Source organism: Fukomys damarensis, unplaced genomic scaffold, assembly GCF_012274545.1.
Source record: "Fukomys damarensis isolate Sample0158 unplaced genomic scaffold, DMR_v1.0_HiC HiC_scaffold_3, whole genome shotgun sequence".
NCBI lineage: Eukaryota > Metazoa > Chordata > Mammalia > Rodentia > Bathyergidae > Fukomys > Fukomys damarensis.
The window spans coordinates 15292257-15302343 of NW_022900915.1; the positions used below are offsets into that span (position 1 = coordinate 15292257).

General features: G+C 43.4%; 1 long non-coding RNA gene across 1 annotated transcript; it reads right to left on the reverse strand.

Moving 5' to 3' along the window:
* Positions 1–292: 292 nt before the first annotated feature.
* On the reverse strand, positions 293–4759 carry LOC104855111. The gene is made up of 3 exons (XR_778326.1): positions 4563–4759; positions 3980–4127; positions 293–365 (listed from the first exon to the last, which is right to left on the reverse strand). It is a non-coding gene; the product is annotated as an uncharacterized LOC104855111 (long non-coding RNA).
* Between the last annotated feature and the right edge of the window lie 5328 nt (positions 4760–10087).

Sequence of the window (10087 nt, forward strand, 5' to 3'; positions counted from 1 at the left end):
CAAGCTCACGCCTGCGTGGTAGCAGTGTTCTATTCCTGTGCTAAAGGACTATGAATTTTTAGAACCCAAGGGTCTGTCCAACTACAGAGCAACTTTGGACGCCAACATTAACGTGCATGTAGCAGGGCCCAGGTTGTCTTACACAGTTGGCATAGGCTAACCCAGTTAGCCCTCCCTGCAACCCTGCAAGGTTGGGCTGCTTATTTTCCTGTGTTTCTGTGGCTCAGCCACAGAGCCACACAGAGTGATCCATCCGATTCCAAAGCCCACACCTCACCTGCAGTATCCTAGGAGAAAGCAGCGGAAGTCACGAGCAGTCTTTCTGTCTGGAAGTGTTCCCCCGAAGCTCCCCATTAGCCGGATATCTGTGGTCAGAGTGAGGAGTCTTCCTCAACCAACGCAGGACTCAAGTCAATGGGCTCTTTCTCCGATTCTCCTCGGAATCCTGAGAGCCTTATAAATGGTGGTTTAGATATGCGGTCCAACTTATTTTTGTATTTAGTGCTGCTAAAATGAGTTTATATAAAATGGATAGATGGTCATTTTGAACCCAGTAAGTGGTACTTGATGTTTTCTTATTGGACCTGGAGGACTGATAATGTTCCATTAAACACTGAAGAACTTCAAGAAAAGATAGGTTGGACAAAGCAATCGATATTTGCAGATGAATAATCAGCTATACAGAAACACCCAAATAATATGTAGGCACAGCACTTGAACTAATAACAAAGATTTATAAGACTTCTTGACAAAAAAATTATGTTTTTATAAGATTTCTATTAGCAATAATCAGAAAGTGTCATTTTCCTGTAAAGATAGCTGTCAAAATGTTTAAAGTAATAGAAATACATCTATAAAAGACATGTAAATGTTCTGCGGAAAAAACGAGGACAATTAATTAATTCATTAATTAAGTCTTTCTCAGTTATCCAGGCTGGTCTTTAACTCCTGGCCTAAAGCAATCCTCCTACCCTAGTTTCCCAAGTGCTGACACTATAGGCACATTTCACCATGCCCAGCAATAATCAAATTATTTTTATTTACTTATTTTTTTGAGACAGGCTGGCCTTGAACTCACTGTGTAGCCCAGGCTGGCCTTGAACTCAAAGCAGTCATCCTGCCTCAGCCTCCTGAGTGCTGGGATTACGGACATGTGCCACCATGCCCAGCTCAAATTTTAAATGATATTATAAAAGATATAAATAATAGAGAGAAATACAAGGTTGTTGGTTAAGAAGATTCGGTATCATAATTGTCAATTCAAATCAAATTGATTTATACTTTTAATCTAATGCCTATTAAAATCCCAAGAGACTTAAAAAACTATTTCAGAAATGTGTATGGAGGGCCCGGGATGTAGCTCAGTGGCACTGTGCCTGCCTGGCAAGCACAAGGTCCCGAGTTTGATCCCCAGTACCACAACCACCACCACCACCACCAAAAAAAAGTATATCTAGCTATGCATGGTGGCACACACCTGTAATTTCAGCACTTGAGAAGCTGAGGCAGGAGGAGTGGCATGAGTCTGAGGCCAGCCTGGGTTACATAGCGAGTACAAGGCCGTAGTGAGTTCACAGCAGGCTGCAAAATGCGACCCTGTCTCAAAAACACATATACGGATGGGCTGGGGATGTAGCTCAGTGGTAGAGTAATGGCCTAGCATTTGTGAAGGCATACACACACACACACACACACACACACACACACACACACACACATACACACGCACAGTATATGGAAGGCTGGGTGTGGCTCAGTGGTAGACTGTGTGCTTAGCATGAGCAAGGCCCTGGTTTCAATCTCCATTACAAAAAGAAAAAGAAGGGTATGGAAGAGCAACTGTACAAGAACGCCAAGACAGTTATACAAAAGAACAAGTGGGTGGGATGGGAGCTACCCAGCCAGATAGCATTGCTTACTATTAAAGCTAGAGTGATAAAGACAGAGCAGCAATAGGACAGGATAGACAAGTGGACTGGCAGGACAGGACAGAACCTAGTATGATATCCAGGCATATATGGAGACTTGACTTATAACTGATGGGCATTTCAGGTCGTGAAGAAAGACTAGACTATTTAATAAATGGTTCTGAGACATTCAGTTAATTAAATAGAAAAAAATGAAATTTCATCCTCGCCTTACACTATATCTCAAGAAAGCCATTCTGAGACTTAAATATGAAAGGCAAAAGTACAAAGCCTTTAAAAGTCAAACTAGGGGGCTGGGGATTTAGCTCAGTGGTTCTGCCGCCTGCTTCCCAAGCACAAGGTTCCGAGTTCAATCCCCAGTACCACCAAAATAAATAAATAAATAAATAAGTAAAAGTCAAATTAGAGAAATATTTTTATATGCTTGAGGATAAGGGAAAGATTTTTTGTTTTGCTTTTTGAGACAGGGTCTAGAAGACTGGCCTTGAACTCACTTTGTAACCCAGGTTGGCCTCAAACTCAAGCAATCTTCCTGCCTCAGCCTCCCAAGTGCTGACAATACAAATGTGTGCTACCATGCCCAGCCCTGGGGGAAAGACTCTTAAAGTAAGGACAAAAATTCTCTATGATGACTGTGATCATTATGTATATCAAAGGTGTATCAACAGAATTAGTTTTAAAAAAGAAAAGTAAAAAAAGCTCAAATGGCAAAGGAAACATTTGATAAATTCAGCTACATTTAAAAAGAGAAAGTTAAAAGGCAACTTGCTGGGCGAACATATTTGGAACATATTTAATGAAGGATTAATATGATGAACATATAAAGTGCCTTACAAATTTTTAAAAAGGCAAAATATATGATAAATCTGTGCAGAAGCCTTGAGAAACATTTGTCTAAAGAGGCAACACCAAAGGCCACCAACATGGAGTTCGGTAGGACCTACAATGGCAACTCTCGCGTTATTCCTCTCCACACCCTGCATTCTTACTCTTTAACATCTCTGATATAGTTTGTAATGAAATTCAATTGGCAAGGAAAGCATAGTTATGGAAATTCACCTGAGTATCTCTTACTAAGGAAGCGCTCCGTAAGGTATGGGATAGTCATGGCATCGATCAGTCCGTCACCCAACACTGGGCGCCAACCCCTGAACGAGAGACAGCTAGCATCATGCAACGGCTCTGGGTTCCACAATGACGTAACAGTTGTGGAAGTGTGATGGGAGGGGACAGAAGCAAGAGGACGCGCATTGACTTGTTTGCAAAATTAATACAGAAGAGCCGGAATAAGTTTAAGGGCTTTGATTTTACACACACACACACACACACACACACACACACACACACACACACACACTTTTTGCCCAAAGCCTGAAAGCTGTAGGTGACCAGTAAATACAAAAGCAATTCAAAGATAGGAGATTAAACATACATATATTTAGCATTGCAAAACCCACTAAAATAAAGATATAAACCCAGAAGGACAAAATGAAAAGAGCCAGCAGCCAAAACACAAACACAGAAACAAAAGCCAAAAGACACAAACCAACAGAAACCTAGTCACAACAAGAAAAAGAAATCTGCGAATCAGATGAACCAGTGGTACCAACCTAGCAGACCCGGTGCACTGAGCCCCAGCTGAGCCAATAGCCCGGAAAGCTGGCCTGGCTCGGGGGTCCACAGCACTGAGGAGGGTTCCACACCAGAGATGGGCTGTGGCTGCTGGACCTGCAGCTCAACCCTCCCGTCATTTCCACACGAGAGCAGAAGTGGGGTTCACCCTCGCAAGAGGGAACCACAGAGCATTTCATTCCTGGGGGGCAGCAGCACAGCTGACAGCAGTGTGACTAGAAGCTTCGCGTGTGCAGCTGAGACAGCTGTGGCCCTCTACCCTCATCCAGCCTGGAAGGCTGGCAGACAGGAGTAGACCCTCAGGTGGCAAATGGAAGGAGCTGTGTTTGCGGACTCTGACCTGGTCGGGGGAAGCGACCTTCAGACAGCAGAGACATTGGAATTTCCACTAGGAAACAGCCCAAATCTTTCACACCTACCCTGAAGGGAGACTGTCAGGAGCTCAAGGTCAAACGTGCCTGGCACCACTTCCGGTCAGCTGTGTGAAAAACGGGTAACTTGCAGGGTGGCCGGTGTGGGTCGTGGTAGAACACTTGCCTAGTGTGCACGGGGTCTTGGGGTCAATCCCTGAGGGGAAAAAGAGTAACTTGCGTTCCTTCTCTGTCTGTTCCCGCACCTGTAAGAGTAATGTGGCATTCTCCTCACAGACTTGCAAGGGTTAACACACTTACAACAGGGCTGTAATTCGCACACTCGCTGCTGGGTGGCTTGAACCACCAGTGGTTCACGCATGACTGTCCTACGTGTGACTGTACCACTTCTACCAGCAGCGGCTGAATAAGCGGATCATGGTGCTTGGCTCCCGGAGGAGCTCTCATTACTGTGGTCAGTAGCTTGTGTCCTTTTTATGGGCCCCCAGCTGAGAGGCAGGACGGCACCCAGGCACCTCCTCCAGATTTTCCAAGCCATGCTTATTCCCATCTCCCCATTAGCTCGCGCGTCTAAGGCAGTCAGTTCCTTCTAACCCCTCCTCATCCCACCATCCCCAGATCCAACAGTTACCTCAAACCTCCCAAATCATGAGGAAGGCCCAGCCATCCTTCCTGGGCCTTGGTGAGCTTGACTGAGACAGGAAGGTAGGGCACGGTTAACACTGGCTGAGAAAGGATGTGCACCAAGAACACATGCGCAGAACAATTTGCATAACCTTGCTTGCAGACTTCTTGTGAGGGCTCAAGCAGGCTTTTTGATAGGATGACCTCAATGTGACCCTAGCGTGAGAAATATAACAAAGAGACAGTCACCATTAAGTGCTTACTATTTCACCATAGCCCACCCTACACTGCAGAAAGTTTTTTTTCCCCCCTCTGGTACCGAGGGTTGACCTTGTTGTGCTTGTGAGGCAGGCATAGTGCCACTGAGCTAAATCCCTGGCCTTGTAGAATATATTTCTAGTTTTAATTTTTTCTCCCTTTTCCTCTGCCCGAACTCACTCTATAGAGCCTTTTATTTCCCTACCCTTCTGGAGCTTTTTCCTGCCTGTAATAGATGTAAAATCTAGCCACTATTTTTGTTTGTTTCATTCATTTCTTTGTCTGTTACAGAAAAGACCTAGAAACCACTTCCAGAAGTAGACTTCAGTACCCCAAAACCCAGTACACAACCTTAGGGTTAGTCAGCCTTTTGTCCCTGACAAAATGCCTGACATAAACAACTTTAAGGAGGAAATATTTATTTTGGCATATGGTTTCAGAGGCTTTAGTCCATGGTCAACTGGTTCAGTGGCAATGGGCCTGAGGTGAGAAAGAATAGCAAGATTGAAAGAGATGGCGGAGGTAAGGTAAGAAGGTGAATACCTTCTTCTGGCAGCCAAGAAGCAGAGCAGGGGGAGGTTTGAGTCCTCTGATCTAATCACTTCCCAAAGGCTCACTCAACTTAATGAGTTTTTGGAGGGATATTTTAGACAACCACAACAAACTCCCAAACCCGTTACTCCTGGGGCCCAGTGTGAATCCCTCCATCTCCTCCCAGCCTCAGAGGTACCCACTTATGCCTTTTGAAAATCTAGAGGAAACCTGAAGAGTTTCCAAGGGGTCCTGGGACCTGGGATGAAGCAGAGTATCCAGGGGCATAGTCTGGTCTTTGTGGGCTGTTCTTGAGAGATTCTCCTCATCCACAAAGGTTGGCTGGGAATGAGTGACCTCCCCCCAGAGAAGAGATTCAAATGGCTGCCTTATCACATGGGGGAAGAGAGATGAGCCAGCTTCTGGGAGTGTTAGAAGGCCAGGAGTAAAAGGCTCAGCTAGCCCATATCCCTGCCCAGATGAGAGGCACTGCCACAGTGAGCCTACTGAGAGGTCTACTCCAAAAGTCAGAAAAGGCCCTTGACTGACTTAGTGTGACTTAGTGCCTCACCACAGAGACCCCATAATGAGCAGGAAAAAAGAGCAAAAATACTCATTAGAAACCCAAGAAAAATTCTGAAAAGATCCAACCCACCCTCCCCTTCCCTACTCCAACCCCATTGTCATCTGCTCTGGCCACAAAGCCTCCAGTCCCCGGGGAGCCAGGCTGTTCTTCCCTGCAGGCACCGCTAGGCCAGGACAAGAAAGCATTCCTCTCCGTAGGACGGAGGAAGAGGGCCCAACCCTGAAAGGCGGGAGGGGACTTGGGATTCCACTTCCATTGTTCTCTCAGACTGCCCAACAGGGGAGAGGCAGGAGGAAGGAGGTGCCCAGAGAGAGTCTGGCCAGCTGGGGCAGGAGCTAGGCATCTGCCTCCCTCTTCCTTCCACTGGATTCTCACATCCTTTCTTCAGCCTGTCTCTCCTGCCCTCAGCCTCATCTTCAGTGTACAGGAAATACTCAGGGCGGGGGCCCCAGCCCTGATACCTGTCCCTGTTGCCTCCTCTGGCTTCCCTGGTGGGGCTGTCTGTGATGGTCCCTCTTGCACGTCTGTAGCCATGACCCACCAAGGCAAAATCTGAACACATTTCCAGTCATGTAAACCCCATGCCATAAGTCATAGATCCACAACCCACAGGGTAATTTGCTGATCAAACTTGACTTCTTCTATGTTCCTCACCCACACACTCCTAGGCCGGGTGTATGATGGCTGAGGTTGGGTGACAAATAGCCACTAATGGCCTGTCCTTTCATTCTTAGAAAAACATTTGTCAGGCACAATTCTGGGTTGGGGAAAGAGCAGTGAACCAAAGATCCCTGTCTATGAAGCCTCTGTCCCAGCAGGCAGCTGCTCCCTTGTTCTCTGCAGTCACCCATCCGCCTGGTCCATTTGGCTGTGTGGCCAGGAATGTGGCAGGAGTAGGGTTCTTAAAGCTAACTAGTTCTGGGTTTCATCTCACCTTAGGAGGGACCCTCACACCCTTTCTTTCTTCATTTTACTTTTGGTTTTTTGGTACAGGTTTTTGCTACCCAGGCAAGGTTGGCCACAGACTCACGAAATTCCCGTCTCAAGCCTCCTGAGCTCTTGGATTACAGACCTATATCACTACACCCAGCTCCTGAGAAGTTTCCTTTTAAATTCAGCATCCTCATCCATAAGGTGGGGTTTTACTACTGAGAGAAAGCCTATTGTTAAGGGTAATAGTAGTTCATTTTCACAGGGATTGTTTTAAGAGCCCAAATAAAAGATGCATTCAGGGTCAGGGATTTAGCTCAGTGGTTCTGCCACTTGCCTCAAAAGCGCAAGGTCCAGAGTTAGATTCCCAGTACCCGCCCCCCCACAAAATGCATCTCAAGGGCTTAGCTGAGTTGGGATGTGATAATAAATGCTTGGTAAACATAGAGTATCATCACAGAATCATTCCTTGTGGGGGAGTTTTTGGGTGCTTAATGATCCTTTTTTTTTTGTAGTATTAGTGTAAGCAAACTCCCAAGCCAGAAACTTCTTGAGCTGTTTATCTTCCATTTGTTCATATGCTCACCACAGAGGCAGAGGGGCCTCTGGATGAGGGTTACGCTTAGGAACTGTAATCGTACCTGTGCAGCTAATGCATGGAGCTAGTGAGGGAACCTAAGAGCAGAAAACTCTCCATACAGTGCAGGTTTCTGGGGTGCCTGAGAAGCACAACCCAGGAATGCTTTTAATTATGCCACTGAGTGCCACCAAGAGGACCCTTTTTGAGCTCCTAAGCCCGGAGATGGCTCAAGTCTCATCCATTGTTTTCTTGGTGTTGGGACAGAAAGACAGGTCCCATCATGGGCACCATTAGCCTGGAATAACACAAAGGTGTCCGAGGTCATTCCCTGGACAAAGTATGGTGGGACAGGGTGGGGACTATTTACCATGGTTATAAATAAGTCCTGCCCACAATTGAGGTACAACTCTTCATTTTACAATGGGAGTGAGAAAATCATTTCCAGAATCATTATAAAACAAGGTCTTTGATTCATGAACCCCAGCTTCCCCAGAGATGTTAAAACCTCATTTCACTTGGGGGCCAATTATTCAGTTATTGAAAGACTATAAGAAGCATGTGAATAGAATCTAATCTGATTGTCTTAGGCAAATGTGTTTTCTGAGCACTTCTCATCATGAACTTGACTTAATGAAGTCTCACTGTACCCTCCTAAGTGTTACCATATTTGTTTGTCTGTTCTCAGTGTGCCTCAGACATTTAAAGAGGTCTCACTGAGCTCTTAGTCTCCTAGACACACACAGCAAAATGAAAAAGTGGCCAAGATTTCTCTCTGAAGACTTTGGGTGTATATATACACTATTTGGTGCATATATATATTTACAATTGTTATCTCTTCCTCTTGGATTGTTCCCTTTACAAGGATGTAGTGAACTTCTTTGTCTCTCTTAATTGGTCTTGGTTTGAAATCCACTTTGCCTGTAAACAGAATAACTACCCTTGGTTTTCTCCAGGTTCCTGTCTCATGGAATATTGCTTTCTATCCTTTGACTTTCAGCATGTGAATTCTTTAATTAAATGTGTTTCTTGCATGTAGCATATTTCTTTTGACTGCTGAACTGAGACCATTAATATTGATGGTTATGTGCCTGCCTGGCAAATGCAAGTTCCTCAGTTCAATTCTGGTACTTAAAAAAATAACTGATGGTTATAATTGGTATGTAGTATTGACTTATCCTTGTTATGTTATTTTCCTTTTTTTGGCTCCCTTTTTCTTCCTCTATTTAATTTCTTGCTTTGCCTAGTTGATTCATTCTGTTGGGTTCATGGAGTTTTAATCTTTGTTATCTCTTTCTAGGATAGCCTTTAGAAAACTTTGAAGTGCTGGTTTGGTGTTCATGAATTTCTCCAGGTGTTGTTTGTCATGGAACTATCTTATTTTTCCATTAATTCTGAAAGGTAGTTTTATGGGGTACATCAATCTGGGCTGGAGGCTATTTTCTTTCAGGACTTGAAATACTTCACTACAAGCTGTCCTTGCCTTGAAGGTTTGTGTTGAGAAATCTGCTGTGATTTTGATGGGCTTTCCTTTATAGTTGTTTCTTTTCTCTAATAGCTTTTAATATTTTGTTGTATTGGATTTCTGGAGTCTTGACTATTATATGCCTTTGTAGAGATTTTTTAAATCATGGCTAATTAGTTTTATATGCTTCACTTATTTGTATGTCAAATTCTTTTTCCCTGTCTTAGAAGTTTACTGCTATTACTTCTGTGAATATGTTTTTTATGTCATTTGCACTCTTGCTTTTTCATTGACCCTGATCAATCTTATGTTATTCTTCTTTGCGTCATCTAGCAGCTGCCGGACTGATTTCTTGAGGTCCCTTGCTTTTTTTTTTTTTCCCTTTTGGTACTGGGGATCAAACTCAGGTCCTTAGACTTGTGAGGCAGGCAGTAGAACCTCTGAGCTAAATCTTTGGCTGGTCCCTCACTATTTTTAAAAAATCTTTCTTTTCATGATCACTAACCACAATCCTGTCTTCTGTATCTGATATTCTGTCCTCACATTAGCTCATTCTTTATATATATATTAGCTCATTTTTCTGAGTATACTTTTAATGGAGTTTTTTATCTCCTAGAGATCTGTCTGATTATGTTTCATGGATTCCATTTCTTTCCTATTCTGGGCATTCATGTTTTCCATCATTTTCCTAAACTCCTGTATTTTATTTTTTTAAATCTGAATTTGCTCTAGAGTTCGTAAGCATGGTCACCATCTCTGTAGTTATCTGATAAATTATTTCTGAGTTGATATTTTTCTAGAGCCTCATTCATCTGCTTTGTTTTTTCCACTGTTATCACTCTGGAGAGTCAAGATAAGTGGTTTTCAGATTGTTCCACCTCATTTCCCAGTGAGTTTGCCTTTGGTGAGATGGAAGTCTGGGGTTGCATCTTGTTTAAGTATCTTCTAATTTTCTATGTTTTTTAAAGTTTAAGATTGCAAAGATACATGATAACAAGAAATGAAGATACTAAATAAAAATTTCAAATATACATATATATGGCAGCAAAAAAAGGATAAGAAATAAACAAGAACTTATGTAACACAGACTAATCAAATACATTAGTTTGATATGATCTTCAAACATTATGTTCTTTCTCATTTTCTTAAATTTTTGAAATAATGTAATTATAAATAAAACAAAGT